Raw genomic sequence first — 16,597 nt, 5'->3', positions numbered from 1 at the left:
TGATCCACGGCAGGTTGGACTTCCCTATTATCTATAACGCCAATAGCACCTCCTATAAAGATACCCTTGTATTTACCCTCCCTAATTTGTACAGTTCCATAGATAGATTCCTTAGTGAGTTCACATCCTATCTTGACCCTGCCTTCATAACAACCTGTAATTATCTTAGACTAATTAGGGTCCTAATCCACCAAGAGCCTACACCTCAAGAACGCCACCTTCCACCCCTCTACTTCGACCCCAATGCCATAGATAGCAGCACCATGACTCGCCTCATGATGCGTGCTACTCTTTTGCCATCCTTCTGTATTGCACTGCTTGAGGATATGAGCGATAGTAAATTCACACAGTGCAACCACCCTTTCCTTTCCACCACCACTCTCAAAACCCGCCTCAATCTCAAGGGCTACTTGTTGAGCCACAGGTTCCTTAACAAAGCCCCTCGCCCTCCACAATCCCCTACTCACCATTCGGATGACGAGGATTAAACTCCCATCATGCCCTTATATCACATGCATCTATGTATAACCTCTTCAAAAAAAAAAAGAGAAAAAAAAAGCCATAAGGCAACAAAAGAAAAGGTGAACTGGGACGAAGAGACAACAGCAAAGAATAGCAAAGCCAAGGGATGAATCTACTACTAAGCAAAGATAAGAGAGAGAAGACTTCACATGATGCGCTTGCAACTTCCCTTCGCCTTGCTGTGCACCACAGTCACTGCATCTAGGGTTCTCCCTAGCCCCTTCCCCACTTCACACTTAGGGCACATCAAGGGCAGGACTTTCAGACCTGTCACCCTAAGACTTGTACTACACCTCCAATGACACACAAACTGGGTTCTCAAGTGCGAGACATTACCAAGGGCTTGCCCAAGACCCTGCCCAAGACCCATCTTCAAGTTCCACTGCCACGAGCACCATGCACTACACGAAGAGGTAGACACACCCCTTAGGGAGTGCACAACTTTTCTTGCAGGTTATGTTCATGTTTCAAGAACTGGCTACTCAGTTGAAGACGATCATCCACGGCATCCTTTAATGACCAAAACTTTTTCCATGTGTTGGACATGACACCATTGTTGCTGGTTCAGGAGCTTTTCTGCATTGGATTGGACGGACCAACATGCTTCATGTCGCCAACCATATGCCTGCTGATAGCTACCATGACTGAACCAAATCAAGTAAAAGGAGTACTCAGTAATAGATCTACCATTGGCATAGATCTTGGAACCTCATCTTCCAAAGATGCATGCCTAGCGCCTCAAGATCTACGGATTGCTTATTGATTTCACAAGCCTGAAGATTTTCAATGCAAGGTTGAAGATCTTCAATGCAACACTGAAGATCTTGAAATCACAGACAAAGATCTTCAAATAAAAGACAAAGATATTTAAATCAAAGACACAGATCTTCAATGCGAAGACAAAGCATATCTTTGTCAAGGCAGAGTTCGGCGGGCAGGCTTCTCTAGGATAAATCCCTCCAATACCATCCTCCTAAGGGATTGCTTATTGATCAAGCGTTTCAGATGCTCAAGGGATGACCAGCTACATATTTTTCACCAGCCAACTGGAACCCTTATCAGCCGTCGCAGAATGGAAACCACAACTGTGTGAGAAATGCCGAGCATCTTCATGAAGCCTAAAGCATGCCAGAATCTCTCCTGGTCATCATCATTAAACTCCATCACCTCTCATTCACACAATCACCTTTGAATCAGTGTCATCTACCCACCAGTTTCGCTTAGTAGCAGACCCAACTAGCCCACTACTTCCCACCGCAGTGCCATGGGACTGGCACTTAGCTAGGAGGGGGGTAATGTTTACCGTATTTACCGCAGCACAGAGGAGCGAGAAAATGGAGCAGAGGAGCGGGAAAATGGAAAAAAGGAAATAACAAAAAAGGCGCAGGATAAAAGAAGGAAAAGGTGCCTTGACCGGTAACCAGACCTTGAAAAATTTAAATGATTCAGGCACGACCCCCAGAAAGTCTCAGTGTTGCCTCGAGATAGCAAAAGAGTAAAAGGCACACATTAAATGTGGAAGCGCTCCCGAATCCTTGTAAAAGAGTGCCAGGCTCGCTCCTGTGCAAATTGTATGCATTAGTTGGGAATAGGATAAATTAGAATGGTGGGAAATGAGAAATAGGCTTAGGCCAATGGCCGGCCTTGTAAAAAAGGGAATGACTGCCCAAAGAAGGGAGGGCATGTATATAAAGTTCAAAAGTGAATGAGAAGCTCATTCTTGTGTGTGGCAAAAAGTGGATCTCTTCTTCTTCTCTTCTCTTCTTCTTCTTGCTTGTGTGTGCTCTTGAGAGAGGGAGTGTAAGAGTGTGAGGGAGTGAGTGTGTGGGAGTGAGGGATCAAGAGGGTGAAGCTCTTCACCATCTCCTCTTCTCTTCTTCTCTTCTTCTCTTCTCTTCTCTTTTCTCGCGCGCACGGCTATGGAGGATGGAGGCTCATGGGAGAGGGATTGAGGTTGCTTGAGCTTGCCACAAGGATCGTTGAGCTACCAGTGTGCAAGAGAGAGGAGGGTACTCGATCGAGCATCAATGTAAGCTCACTACACTCGTAAGGTAGGCATGGCGCATCGGCTATGTGAGGGGTAGCCATGGCTGCTCGGCTTGAAACGCTTGATCAATAAGTGGTCCGTAGGTCTCGAGGTAGAGCTTGTAGCTCCCCTTCACTCGTCCATCTTCTTTCTTCCCTCCTCTAGCTCACTTGCCAAGGTTGTCACAACTTGCTGTTGCTGCTCATTCGTTAAGAACCAGAGTTGGTTCCTTTCCCTAGATTTTCGAGCCAGCTGTTCTTCAGCAATTTCTTTTGCCTGATTTGCAATGCTGAATCTTTTTTCTGCCTCAGCAAATAGCTCTGACTTTTCTTGCACAAGATGCTCGTGACTTTGGATCTCTGCGAAGTGCAATCTTCTTTGGGTGAAGGCCATGGCCATGAGGGCCTTTATGTCTCCCTTGGTAATATCCAATGCATCATGCAGTCGTTGTGCCTCATTTTGGAGCCTTTGCGCTTCTACTGCAGGAGCTCTGCACCTTTCCTATTCTAGGAACTCTATTTTCCTCTCCAATCTGTCTTGTTCTTCAAGTTCATACCATAGCCGGAAAGCTATGGCATCTTCTTGTTGCTCACTTGGCTCACCCTCCTGAGCTTCTATATGTCTATACCTTTCCAGTTTGGCAGTTCTTTGTTGCAAGTTAGCATACTGCTGCACTAGTAACTTCAAGCTTTGTTGTTCTGCCACCAGGTTTTGCTCTTCATCTTCTAGCCTTTGTCTTAGGTGGCTCTCATTGTCCTAGGCTTCCTTGGTCTTTGCTTCTAGCTAATCTTGTAGAGTTTTCACTTCCCTTCTTCAGTCGGCTCCTTGCTTTGAAACTTCTAGCCTTAAGGCTTGCCGAAGTTTCCTTTTCTTTCTCTAACTCCACCAGGGCTATCTTCTTTTCTTCTTTTGCCTTGTCCAATTGTGCTAGAAGCTCAACCACATAAGCATCATAGTCGGCACCAGATGGCATGGGAGTAGGGGCTATACTGGTTGATGCCTCTAGCTTCTGTCGTTTTGGATCTTGCCTAGACTCAGCATCTATAGCAGCGGGCCTTTTTGCTTAAGCTTCTGGTACAATTTCAGCCACTTTACTGACAAGTAGCTACATCATGTTCATTAATAAGGCCGTATCTAGAGAGGGCATGGGTTGCGGGGTGGTTGTGGTTGTGGTGTTGGTTGGTACTGGCACAAAGGAGGAAGGCAGGGGGGGTGCAGCAGGGACTTGCCCTTGCCTACAACTACTGGGGTCGTTTCCACATTGCCACTTGCTTCAGCTTCATGGTGGGGACTCAAAGGATCGATCTCCCCTCCCCCATGGGTTTCTTCGACAAATCTATGAGTGACCTCTGCCAACTCAGCAAGTTCTTTCATTCTTAGTTCTTCAGCTTCCTCCTCTGCCCTTCTTTGCCTCTCTTCTTCTGCCCTCTTTGATTCTTCTCTAATTTTTTCGAGTTCATCCTCTTCTTTTTTCCTTCGTTCCTCCTCCACCCTTCTTGACTCTCTTTGAGCCCTCTTCTTCTCGGCTCGCTCTTCTTTGCTCAGTCTTTCTTTCTTCTCTTTCTGGCTCTTGTCACTTTTCTTTTGCTCCCGTGGTTTAGCCGCTTGAGTAGGTGGTACCTTGGGCTCTCCTTTATCGCTTATTGTCCTTTCACTCGAGCCTTCTTCCTCGCGGTGAGGTGAGCTTTGATGCAGAGCTTGCTCTTCATCTACACCAGCATCCTTGATAGGCTCATGGATGATTGCCGTCAGGACACCGCCATATCTGATTGTGGAGGCTTTCGAGGCAGGCTCTTTCCTTGCGGATCATGTAGTAGAAGCAGGAGACTCCCCACTAGCTGGTGCTGCAGCTGGAGCCAGGAGTGCGGCTGAACTCTTGATAGTTTTCTGCACAAAACCATTCCAATCCACCTCCTTTGGAACTCCTGTAGTGATGCTCTCTAGTAATGGCTCCCCGATTCTATTCATTAAAGCATTGTATCTCTGTCTTGAGAAAAGGGCGTGGACCATTTTAGCTTGCATCTTTGTTGCGGGGTTTGGAATATCAGCCAAATTGATTCCATCCACTGTGTGCACGTCATCTTTTTTTACTCCCATCATGGTATATACATCTCTTCTTGGGCGCCTCTCCTTCTTGGACACAAGCCCCAGGGCTTTCTCGACGATAGCTGCATTAAGGGGCACTTGCACCCTTCTTTCCTGGTCACCAGTCCTTATTGTGACCGTACCACAGCTCCTACCTTCATCAAAGCTCCTTAAAAAGTCAGCGCACATGTTGTAATCTACAGCTTGTCCGACCTTTTCCACATACTTTCGGAGGTCGCATTTATCCACCAACTCCTTCACTGCCGACTCTTCTAGGATGGCATCGTCTAAATTCAGGGTATGTTTGAATGTGAACTGGCTAAATCCATGTGTCTCAACACTGATCCCATACTTTGTCAGCTCCTCTTCAGTGAATGGAAGTTTACCTCCCTTTTCTTGTCCTGCCATGGTAGGTGCTTGTCATTACACCATGCCAATATTAGCATTATGAATTGACTCATCACTAACAAAAACCCAAGAAAGAATATATGTGACAATTTGCCGTGCTGCTTCAGAGGTATGAAACTTGGAAATAATTCAAAAGCAACATCTATTTCCTCCTTGCATTCTTTCCTATTTAAATTCAATTGATCATTTTCATCCATCACTACACCTTGCTACATCACTTGGCTCTCACATTGCTCCTCCCCCCCCCCCCCCCCCCCCCCTCCTTAAGTTTTAAAGGAATCCTTCCTAGGATTAGCAAGAGAAGAATGAGGACTCACATGGACTCTGTGGGGCAAGTTACTTGGCCAACAGCCAAGTATAGAGGTTAGGGTTATATTCAAGCTGGGCATGATGATCAAGTTCACATGGTCGTATGGAAGCTTGGGTGATATAGATCAAGACATCATGAAAGATGTCCTCGGAGTTGAGGCAGCTAGCAATGTGGAGTTCCTCTTCCGTAAGGAATTGGTCAATGTAAGGGTGGGCTAACACATGGTCATCTAAGTGTATGTTGCATGTAATGGTCAAAATCCTAAATGAAAGAGATGCCACATAAGTAGGGTCATGTTCAATTGTTTTGATTGCCCTTCTTTGCTCAGCATTGGTCATGATGCGACAGCCTTTTTTCTCCCATTGGAGTCGCAAGGCATACCACAGTTGTAAGAATGAAGAATCAGAGCTGGCAAGCTGCGTGAGCTCCTCCAGTTCTTGTTCAGGTGTAGAGCGAGCAGGCTTGCAATACAACGAGGTAATTAGTCTTCTAAGAATGGCTTGCTCCTTTGAGATTTCTCCATTAGCGATTAATTTGGCGGCAATTTTGGGGAATTTGATAGTCATAAATTCGTAGTCTTTCCAAGTGTATGGCAACGCACGAACATTAGAAGCAAGGGGTTCATCGAGAAGTCCTAGGTCAAGCCTCTCATAGCTCCTAGTGAATGTGGTGAAGGTGTTATCTAACACCTTGATGCATGTCACTACGTCATCTTTCGAGGTCTCAGCAAGATCCTTGGCCATTGAAAGGAAAGATCGTCTTTCATACGAAGGCCTAAGACCTGCTGGTGGTGATGTTGCAATTAGGCTAGATAATGATGACTCCATTGATGGCGTCATAGATGGGACTTTGCACTCAGAAGCACTTTGAGATGCTGCAGGGGGCTCCATTGGCATAGGAGGTGTGCTGCATTCTATCTGAGTCAGCATGGGGGTGCTCAACTCCTTTGACTTGGATAATTTTGGGGCATCTATCTTTGGATGATAAATGAGTTGGGATTCATTAATCACAATCGGTGCTGGTCCAGCTTGCTTTGCAGCCTGGGCTCTGTATGTGCAAGCCTCTCTAGTTGGAGTGAGGTTGCTTAGAGTTGAGCCTCTTGAATGTCCACTCTTAGGCACCCATATCCAGGGGTTGCCCTCATAGTATCCTTGTGCTCGCAAGAGATCTTTGGGGATCCATTGCGGCATGGTCGTGCGCCTACGTCGATAGCGTCTGAGTTGCCTCTTATAGGCTGACTGATAGTTTTTGCATTTAGAAGCACATTTTTGTGGTTTACAAGGAGGTGGCCCTTGTCATTTTGGCACCCATATGAGCATGGAATCCTTGGCCTTGTGGATGGCCTTGGTTCTAGTAGTTTGAGCGTGGGGTGAGATATCACATCCCTTCTCCCTACGCTTGGTCATAAGCGTGGTCGTGGGGGTCTCTATTGGTAGCTTTGCAATTGTAGAAGGATCAAGATAACCCTTGTTGAAAGTAGTCACTATGCGCACATTGCCTACAGCAAGATGGATGCGATCTAGGTTATAGTCCACATTGCAGTTCGTATGCTTTTTAAAAGTGCGACCTAGTAGTGACTTATTACCGGCCCCTTTAGTGTTTGGCAACACATAAAGAAGACTGGTATACTTTTAGACTCGATAGAGATAGCCATTTTTAGACTCAATAGAAGACAACCACTTTGCATTTTCAGACTCGATAGAGACAGCCACTTTCAGACTCGATAGAAGACAGCCCCTTTAGTGTTTGGCAACACATAAAAGAAGACTGGTATACTTTCAGACTCGATAGAGACAACCACTTTGCATTTTCCTAAGAGTGAGTAAGTGTTGCTCCCAAATGGGCTGAGTTTAATGTTTGTGGGCTGTAATTTAGGTTGACCAATGCGTTTCCAATGGTCATGCATCAAGATATTATAGTCGGCACCTTCATCGATCAAGGCATCAAAAGAATACGTACGTTCTGCAGTGACCGTGATTCGTAGGTAGGCCGGTGCCACTGCTTCTTCATCTGGATCTGTCAGTTTGGTAATAGTGGCCACACAAACGTTGACAGGGGCTTCAAGCATAGGCAGCTCGTGCAACGGATGGGAAGGAGGATAGTTTTTTTTTATGCGACTGCCATTGAAAAAGCCTATTCCTTCACCTTTGAGCATCTCCAATTCAACATTGCCTGTTCTACTAATTGTACGTACTCGGAAAGGTCCTAGTCCTCGAAATTTTCATTTTCTATTTGTGACCCTTCATAGAGTATAGTAGAACGAGGTCCCCTTGATCAAAGTTGCATTATTTGACATGCTTGTCAAACCACATCTTTATTCGTGCCTTCTCACAAATCAGAGTGTGGGTGGCTAAGAGTCGAGTCTCCGTGAGACCCTCTAACTCCACTAAGCGGTTGGTCCAAGCCTCTCTTCCCTCCCACCACTCCTGGGCTGCTATCCTTAAGCTAGGAACAAAGAACTCTAAGGGTAGAATGGCCTCCATTCCATAAGTCAGCCTAAAGGGCGTCTGTCCTACAACCGTCTTATAAGTTGTACAATAGGCCCACAAGGCCGCCATTAATTTGTTATCCCAGTCACTTCGTGATGTGGATACCACCTTCGTAAGCACGTTGACTAGGATTTTATTCGTGGATTCTTCTTGGCCATTTGCTTGAGGGTAGTAGGGTGAGGACCTTCTATGAATGATTAGGAAGGTCGAGAGCAGGTGGGATATCACTTCATTAATGAAGCGCGTGCTCTAATCACTTACTAGTTCAATTGGACAACCAAAACATGAAAGGACCTGCTTCCACAAGAACTTTCAGTGGTTCTAGCATCGTTTTTCCTAGTGGCTCTTGCCTCTGCCCACTTCGTCAGGTAATCAGTTGCCACAATGATGTAGCGTGCCTGGGAGTATTGTGCCGCAGGATTGATAGGTTCGATGAAGTCAATGCCCCATTTTTCCGAAGAGCTGTCATGCTATTACGGGGGTCAACTCCATCTTATCCTTGCACACATGCACCTTAGTCCTTTGGCACTCATTGCAGTGTTTTACAAATTTAGTAGCATCATGGAATAGGGTGGGCCACCATAGTTGGGATTGTAGCACCTTACGGGCTGTTGTATTCGCACTAAAGTGTCCTCCAGCTATTCCAACATGCACTTCTCTCAACACATCGTGCATCTCATGCTCACACACACACATCTATGCAACAAACTGTCTTGTCCTAGCCTATAGAGTTGGCCAGCGATCAGTTGATATGGCTGGATCTTTAAGATAAGTCTCCTTAGCCTGGCTTTCTCAATAGGTCTCTCAGGTAGACCATTCTCTAGCACTTTGAACTACATCATCGGCCCAATATGGCATCAGATCGGCTCTAAACAAGTCTCTTTTGCTAGACATGCCAAAGAGATGAGCGTCCGATAGGTCATCAGGTATGCCTTGTCCAGCAGCTTCTCCTGTGGGTATGCGGGACATGTGATCAGCCATGTAGTGCTGCTTTCCCTTACGTAGAACCACAGAGAAATCAAATTCCAACAAGAGAAGTAACCATCTAGCTATGCTTGATGGTTACTTCTCTTGTTCACGAGATAAAGTAAGGCTTGATGGTCAACGAAAAAGACGAAGGGGGTGGCCAACAGATAATGCCTAAATTTCTTTACAGCAAACACCATAGCTAACCCTTCCCTTTCTGTAGTGGAATAGTTCATCTCCATTTTAGTGAGTTGCCTACTGGCAAAACTCATGGGGTAATCTAGGTTATGCTCACCAGGCTGGCATAGAACAGCTCCAATAACAAACTTAGAGGCATCTATGTGTACATGAAATGTTATGCTCCAGTTTGGGGCTCATAAGATTGGTGCAATGGTGAAAGCCTTCTTCAACTCTTCATATGCACACTGGCATTCCTCAGTCCACTCGAATATGATCAGCAGCTTGTACAATGATCTAGCAATTAGTGCGTAATTCAGTACAAAGTGTCGATAGTATCCCATATGGCCTAAGAAACACTAAACGCCCTTGTAGTTAATGGGTGGTGGTAGGTCGATAATGACCCTGACTTTTGAGAAGCTAGTGGCAATGCCGTTCCTTGACACTACGTGCCCTAGGATACATCTTGCTTCACCCAGAACTGGCACTTTAAGGGGTTCAACGAGAGGTTGTATAACTGACACCGTTCAAAGACAGCTCTCAACTTTTCTAAGTGTTCGGCCCAACTAGAGTGTACGCATAAGTCGTCTACGAACACCTCTAGCTCGCATCTAAGCATATCCTTGAAGATGGTGCACATTAATCGTTGAAAGGTTGCAGGCGCATTCATTAGCCCAAAGGGCATAATGATGTAGGCGAATACACCCCACTCCATGGTGAAGGCAGTCTTGTGCCTGTCGTTAGGGTGCACTTGCACTTGGTTATAGCCAGAGAAGCCATCCAGGAAGCTATAGGCTTCTTTGCTTGCTACCCTCTCCAGCATGTGCTCGGTATACGGTAAGGGGTAGTTGTCCGTCTTCATAGCGGCATTAACTTTCTTGTAATTCACACATACTCAAAATTTACCATTCTTTTTCATAACGATCACTGTAGGTGATACCCAATCCGTGTGCTCAATCTCATATATAAATCCCACCTTCAGGAGCTTATCGATTTCCTTTTTCATTGCATAGGCGTGTTTGGGATTCATAGGGTAAGGTCATTGCTTTGTTGGCACCGCATCTGGAACCATTGGGATATTATGGGTCACAACCTTAGGATTGACTCCTTTAAGTTCCTCCAAGGACCAGTCAAACACGCCGACATACTCTCATAGGAGAGCAACAAGTTTAGCCTCCTCATCCTTGGTCAAGTCGTCAGCAATGAACACAGGTCGAGGCTTCTCACCTTCCCCTGCCAAGTTGACTTCCTTGACCTTGGCGGGTCCCTCAATTGGCTCACTGGTTTGCCCTTGTCTCTTTGCTCCTAGTAGAATCACCACTCTATCACCCTTCTTAAACTTTGTGAAGCGTTTGGGGAGATCGTGCGGCTTCTTTTGCCTCTCTACTTCTGAGTCCTTAGTTTGCTTCCTAGCCTCCTCCTTTAGTTGTCTGCGCCTTAGGTGGACTGGCAAGTCCCCTTTGGTGCGTCTGACCTTAGAGGGTTGGGGTATTTTAGGATCACTCTCCATACTGACTTCTGACTCCGAATTAAACTCACATCCCTCGCTTGAGGAAGGATTTTCTCCAGGGGGGTCATAATTCAATAGGTGTATCCATCTTAAGCACTAGAACTACCAATGGTTGTGCCACTCCTGCGTGCTCGTAATCCATGGCTCCTATGTGCTCCAACCAGGATCTATTGCACTCCATCCTCATGACTCCTCTTTCATTCCAGCCTGCCCTTTCCCTTCTAGGCCTAGAGTCTACATTGATCTGCTCGATTGTTCTCCCTTCAGTGTCATATTCTATCGTGTCTAACTCTTCTTCACTCTCGTCTCCAATAGAGTGGCAGTCCTTGTACTCATCATCAGAGTCTTGTCCCTCTGACTGCTCGTCATCCCCCAGGCTTTCCTCTCCAATCTCCTTTTCGTCAGTGACTAAAGCCCAATTGTATAATAGGTTTAGATCGTAAATTTTGGTCCATTTCCACTCAAGCTTAGCCAAAAGATCACTTAGGGGTTTTAGATTGGCAGCCATGTTGCCCTTCAGTTTATCGGTTAGATACTCTATGATTTCCTGAAGCTCGAGCTTGTTGGTGGGGATATGGAACGAGACCGGTTTCCCTGGGTTACATGAGCTTCTTGCCATCATGCAGAGTGGCACGATGGGCTCCCTTGCTAGCATGCTTGGGGATTTAGCAGCTTGCCTATATAGCTCTTCCTCATTTGAGAACGGTAGGTCAATGGTTGCCAAGACGTGCATCCAATCCCACTCGTCCTCAGGGCAAGGGATGTACTTGGTCAATGACCCATAGGGTTTGCTTGCCTTTGCATCACCTTTTAGCATGGTTGAGATAGCATCAAGGTCTGTCGGGGTAGTCTTCCAGGTATCCATCTCAACCCTTACCGCTTCTATTCTATTCCCCAAGAAGATGAGATTGTTATCCCAATCTTCAATAACTCGAGCGTTCCTCATCCAAGGTCGGCCTAGCAGTATGTCATAGTCCACTCCCTTCATGACAATGAAATTCACGGAAAACTGCACCCCTGTGACCTTCATTGGCCAGTTCTTTAGGACCCCGAATGGTCTGACCTTCATTCCCTTGGCCAATGTGACATTGAACTTAGCCGTTTCCACGGGTGGGTTTTCCCAGGCCTGTGGAATTGCGTGGCTCAAGACATTGACACTGGCGCCTGTGTCTACGATTCCTTTTCGTGTTACATCCCCCAAGGCTAAGATAGGTAAGAATGCATGCATCTCAATGCCTTCCCAGAAAGCATTGATGTGTAGTGACCTTGGAATTGAGTGTAGCGTTAGGCTTGGAATCTGTGTGACTGCATCCTGCTCTTGCAAGTCAGTGGCAGTGTGCTCCTCTTTTCCCTCCACCTAGTGCTTTAATTCTTGCCATAAGGAAGGGTGCTGCCGAAGCAGATCTCCTAGGCTCAAGGTTACTAGAGTGGTTACTAAAGTGGTGAGGTGGTTGTTGGGTGGTTGCTGTCCTCCTTGGTCAGCATTCTTTGGCCATATGCCTTGGTTAGCTTGCTGACATGCTTCTTCCTGGTCTTGCCTCTATGGCATCTCATGTGGTGTGGGTGCATTCCCCGATTGAGGTCGCGACGGTGAAACGGGTGTACTCACACTAGATAGATCTTCAATTTGGTCTTCCAGTATGGGCTCTACATCCTTAAGGTGTTCCTAGGCATCGTTGACCCACTCCTTGACTTTGGCTATAGCCTCGAGTTGCCATTTGGGGTGGGGGTATTCCCCTACCTTGGCACTCCCTAGTTCTGTTGTCTTAGGAGCTGAGGTCTCTTTTTCTACATTAGTGACCCTCTTTCCTGTCACTAGTGTTGTAGCTTCCTCAATCTTAAGAGTAATCTTTGCATCTGTTCTCTTTCTCCTTCTCCTCCAGCTTTTCTTTCCCAACGAGGCTGCATCCAGGTTACTTGGCCCATGCAATGAGATACCTTCCTATTTTGTCTGTGCTCGCATCATGACATGTAGTGGGATGGGTGTATCCTCACTGTCAAAGGTCTCCACACCGAACAACCCCAAGGGTACTGAGGGCACGTTAGTAGAACTAGTTGATGGCTTCCATCTAGGACAGTCAGGAAATAGGTGTGTGATTCCACACTCGGTGCATCGAAGGTCAGCTTTGTCCTTGTTTGCCTGTTCCCTTTTCGAGTAGCGTGATGAAATATGGCCTCGATGACTGCAAGTCCAGCATGAGAGTGGATCTTGGCTTGGTCCTCCAAAGCCTCTGCCTCTTCCTCTACCTAGCGTCATCACCGGTACTGGTCGGTAGTCCATCAGGACTGGATTGCCTTCCTCATCATAGGATATGTATGGGTTCACATAGGTCTCCTCTTCACTAGGTTCTTCCACATAGTGAACAGGAGTGTCAATCGGTGGATGGGTTACATAGGGCCTTGGTGGTCTAGGTATGCCTGTTGGGTTCATCTCTATCCTAGGAATAGCCAGTCTTGCATCATTTGGTGCTGGAAGCGCCAACTGGGCTCCCTTGCCAAAGAGGTTAGGTGGCCTATTGGCTAAGTATGGAGGGTTGTATTGCTGGCATATGGGAATCTCCTTGGGATTCTGCAATGTAATGCATTATGACCGAACCTACCGTAGTTCGAGCATGGCCTAGATCTAGGATCTTGGCACTCGGCTGGGAGGTGGTTACCACCACAGTGTATACACTGCACATGCGACCACATAGGTTTCCTCATTTGGTCTTGCAATCGTGCAAGCTCCATTCTCACCTCAGCTAGCTCCTAGCCTTGTTCAACACTCTTTCCCTTATCCTATATGCTAGAGTTCTCTCTCTCCTGAAATTGTTGACCACTTTGGAGCTCTTTGACTTGTACTGTCCCGACTGGTGTTCCTCATGCTTCGCTCCCTAAGCTGACCGTCCACCCTTATTGCCTCTTCAAAGACTCTAGCTAACATGTCTCGGTGTAGAGTGGAGTTACTAGCCAAAGCCTTGTAGAGCTCCTCGCTTCGAATTCCATTTATAAGTACGGTAGACACAGCCTTCTCATTAGGTCGCTCATTTGCAGGGATCCTCTTAAAGAGGCTATGCACATGAGTGACATAGTCCCTTACATCTTCCTTTTCCGTCTGACTGACATTCATCAACCGGATGATGAGATTGTCAGAGTACCTTGCCTCAGAGAATATCTTGATAAAGAGGTCCTTAAGATGGGCAAAGTTCGTGCGCTCAGCTGCATCTAGACTAGTGTACCAAATTCTCCCCTTATCACCTAAGCACAGATTGAAAGCTTGAGAGCATTGTGCAAGGTCTGTGAGACCGTTTGCTTCGCAAACTTGTTCAAATTGCTCCACAAACCTATATGGGTCATTGCTAGGTTCATACTTGTCTAGCTGGTTTGCCACAATAGGGACTCTAGATTGCCCCTTTGCCCCTTACGTGACCCCTAATCCCGAGAGTAATGCAGTGGCTAAGGCTGTTGCTCTCTACTCAGCGGATGTATTGTCCATGAGCCACTTGGCTATGAGTTCACTCAACGATAAGTCAGCCTCTGCTGCTCATTCTCTCTTTGCATTTGGCCTTGCTTTGGCTGCACCAGCCAAGGCTAGCACCCACCGAGCCTCGTACATGTCTACATCTTGTTGGAGTTTCCTAGCCTTCTGCTCATGGTTATAGGCAATTATGCTCTCCAACACCTTTCTAATCGCCTTTCTTTCCTCTTCTAGGCTTGGTACTACTTCCTCTACTGGTCTGCCTTGAACTACCATCCTAGTCAACAAGTCGTACTCATTGACTAACTCCTGCACTGAGACTGGGAATTCTCCCAAGTCCAGTCGGTCCTCTCCTTGTCCACCTCCTGATCCTGACATTGCTCCCACTTCGAGCTCCACAAGGTCGTCAATCAATTTGAGTAGCTCCGCGGCAGTGTCCGATCCTCTATGTTGTCGCCTTCTGGATCTTTGTGTCCTCTTAAGGTCCTACTGATGGGGCTCTCAGGCACCCAACTATGTTTTGGGATCTTCTCCTAATAGTGGGTTCCTTGATGTTATTATATCTCCTGATGAGTTCCTTGTTATTGAAAGCAGTTGTCAATCTTATTCACAAGTTGTGCTTCGTGCTTTCTAGTGCTCAGTACGAAAACATGCTTTTTCTTTTCTTGTAGTGCGGATGCAGGAAATGCTCAATGCAAACTCCACTCTTCCCGTCACATTCCTAGCCTGATATGGCTCTAAGTGCAGGTTCTAGCTGATCTAAGGTCTTATTGAAAGTCTATGCTGCGTTCTCTATTCTGCTTCAGGGTTGGTTGGTTGGTTACCGAAAGTCAAGTCAAGTTCTAAATTCAGTCCGCTTAGTGTCTAGCTGTTTGGGGTGAATCCTCGGTTATCCTGTCTGGTCTCTAGCTTCTAAGGGCTAAACAGGGTGGCCAGGACTGTCAGGCAGGTTCAAATGCTGACATAAACTAGATCAATAAGACCTAGTAAAACCCTCTCCTGCACATAGTGATAATGCGCCTCAATGTGCTTTGTTTTAGCATGATAGACTGGGTTATTTGCCAAGTGTATACTACTCATGTTGTCACAATAAATGACAACTGGCCCATCTGTAGGCTGATGCATATCATAAAGTAGCTTATGCAACCAAGCTACCTCACATGCAGCCATTGCTGCGCCCTTGTACTCAGCCTCTGTGCTCGACAAGGCAACTGTAGGCTATTTCTTGCTGCTCCAAGTGACTGCAGCACTCCCAAAAGAGAACACATATCCACTGGTAGATCGTCTATCAGAAATACTACTAGCCCAATCAGCATCAGTGTATCCATACAACTGTATCTGAACCCCAGTCTCATAAAGTAGTCCATATTGCAATGTGGACTTCATGTACCTGAGTATGCGTCTAGCCGCATCCAAATGCGGTTTCCTTGGAGCCTGCATAACTGAGGTCTTCCAGAAGCTCACCTACATCTGCGCTCAGCTTCACATTCTGCTCCAAAGGAATTGAAATAGGCTTACAGCCTGTCATCCCATATTTGGACAGCATGTCCAATCCATACTGCCTCTGCAAGAGCCGTATCCCACTTGGTGATCTAATCACCTCAATGCCCAAGAAATAACGCAGCTCTCTCAAATCCTTCATCTCCAACTTCTGCTTCAATAACATTTTCACATGAAGGATATTTTCATCACTGTCACCTGTCATAATCAAATCATCAACATAAATGACAAGTAGCATAATACCTTTCTCTGTTTTTCTCACATAAAGTGAGAAATCTGCCTTGGAAATCAGAAATCCAATAGTGACAAGATACTGTCTTGTCAGACCATGCTCTAGGTGCTTGCTTCAAGCCATACAAGGCTTTCTTCAACCTGCAAGCAAACTCAGGATGAACAGCATGCACATAACCTGGTGGCTGCTCCATATAGACCTCTTCTTGCAAATCACCATGCAAGAAGGCATTCTTTACATCCATCTGATGTAAAGACCATCCCTTTGATGCAGCCATAGCAATAACTACTCTTACGGTTGCCATCCTTGCAACCGGACTGAATGTTTCTTCATAATCAATGCCATATGTTTGTGCATACCCCTTGACTACTAATCTTGCCTTGTATCTATTCACAGAACCATCTGCATTGTGTTTCACCTTATAAACCCACTTACAACCAATTGCATTCTTATCTTTAGGCAAAGGTACCAATTCCCATGTAGCATTTGCTTCCAAGGCATCCATTTCTTCATCCATGGCTTTCTCCCATTTTTCTTTTCCCATGGCTTGCTCAAAAGAAGTGGGTTTTGGTTCCTGTATCACTTTGACCATATATGCATAGTGAATGGCTGTAAATCCATCATATTTCAGCCTATCCACAGGATACCTAGCTCTGGTAGACATGTGCAAAGTAGGTTCACTCCCAGGTTCTCTTAAAACATCCCTGGTCTTCCTTACTCCAGGTGTAACAATAGAAGGAATACCCAACTCATCATCAATGCTCTGTTCTAAGCCACTAGATTCACCATCCACATAAGAGTGACCTGCATTCACATCAAACATGGGTTGATCTACCTTCTCTTTTCCTTTTCGTGATACCTGCATACCACTATCTGCATTGCTTTGAGAAGATTCTCCTGATCTCAATCTGCCTG

The sequence above is a fragment of the Lygodium microphyllum genome, chromosome 8 (genome assembly GCF_053477565.2).
Source record: "Lygodium microphyllum isolate KBCC chromosome 8, Lygodium_microphyllum_v1.1.10, whole genome shotgun sequence".
In the NCBI taxonomy this organism is placed as follows: Eukaryota; Viridiplantae; Streptophyta; class Polypodiopsida; order Schizaeales; family Lygodiaceae; genus Lygodium; species Lygodium microphyllum.
Note: the sequence above shows the minus strand (reverse complement) of the source record.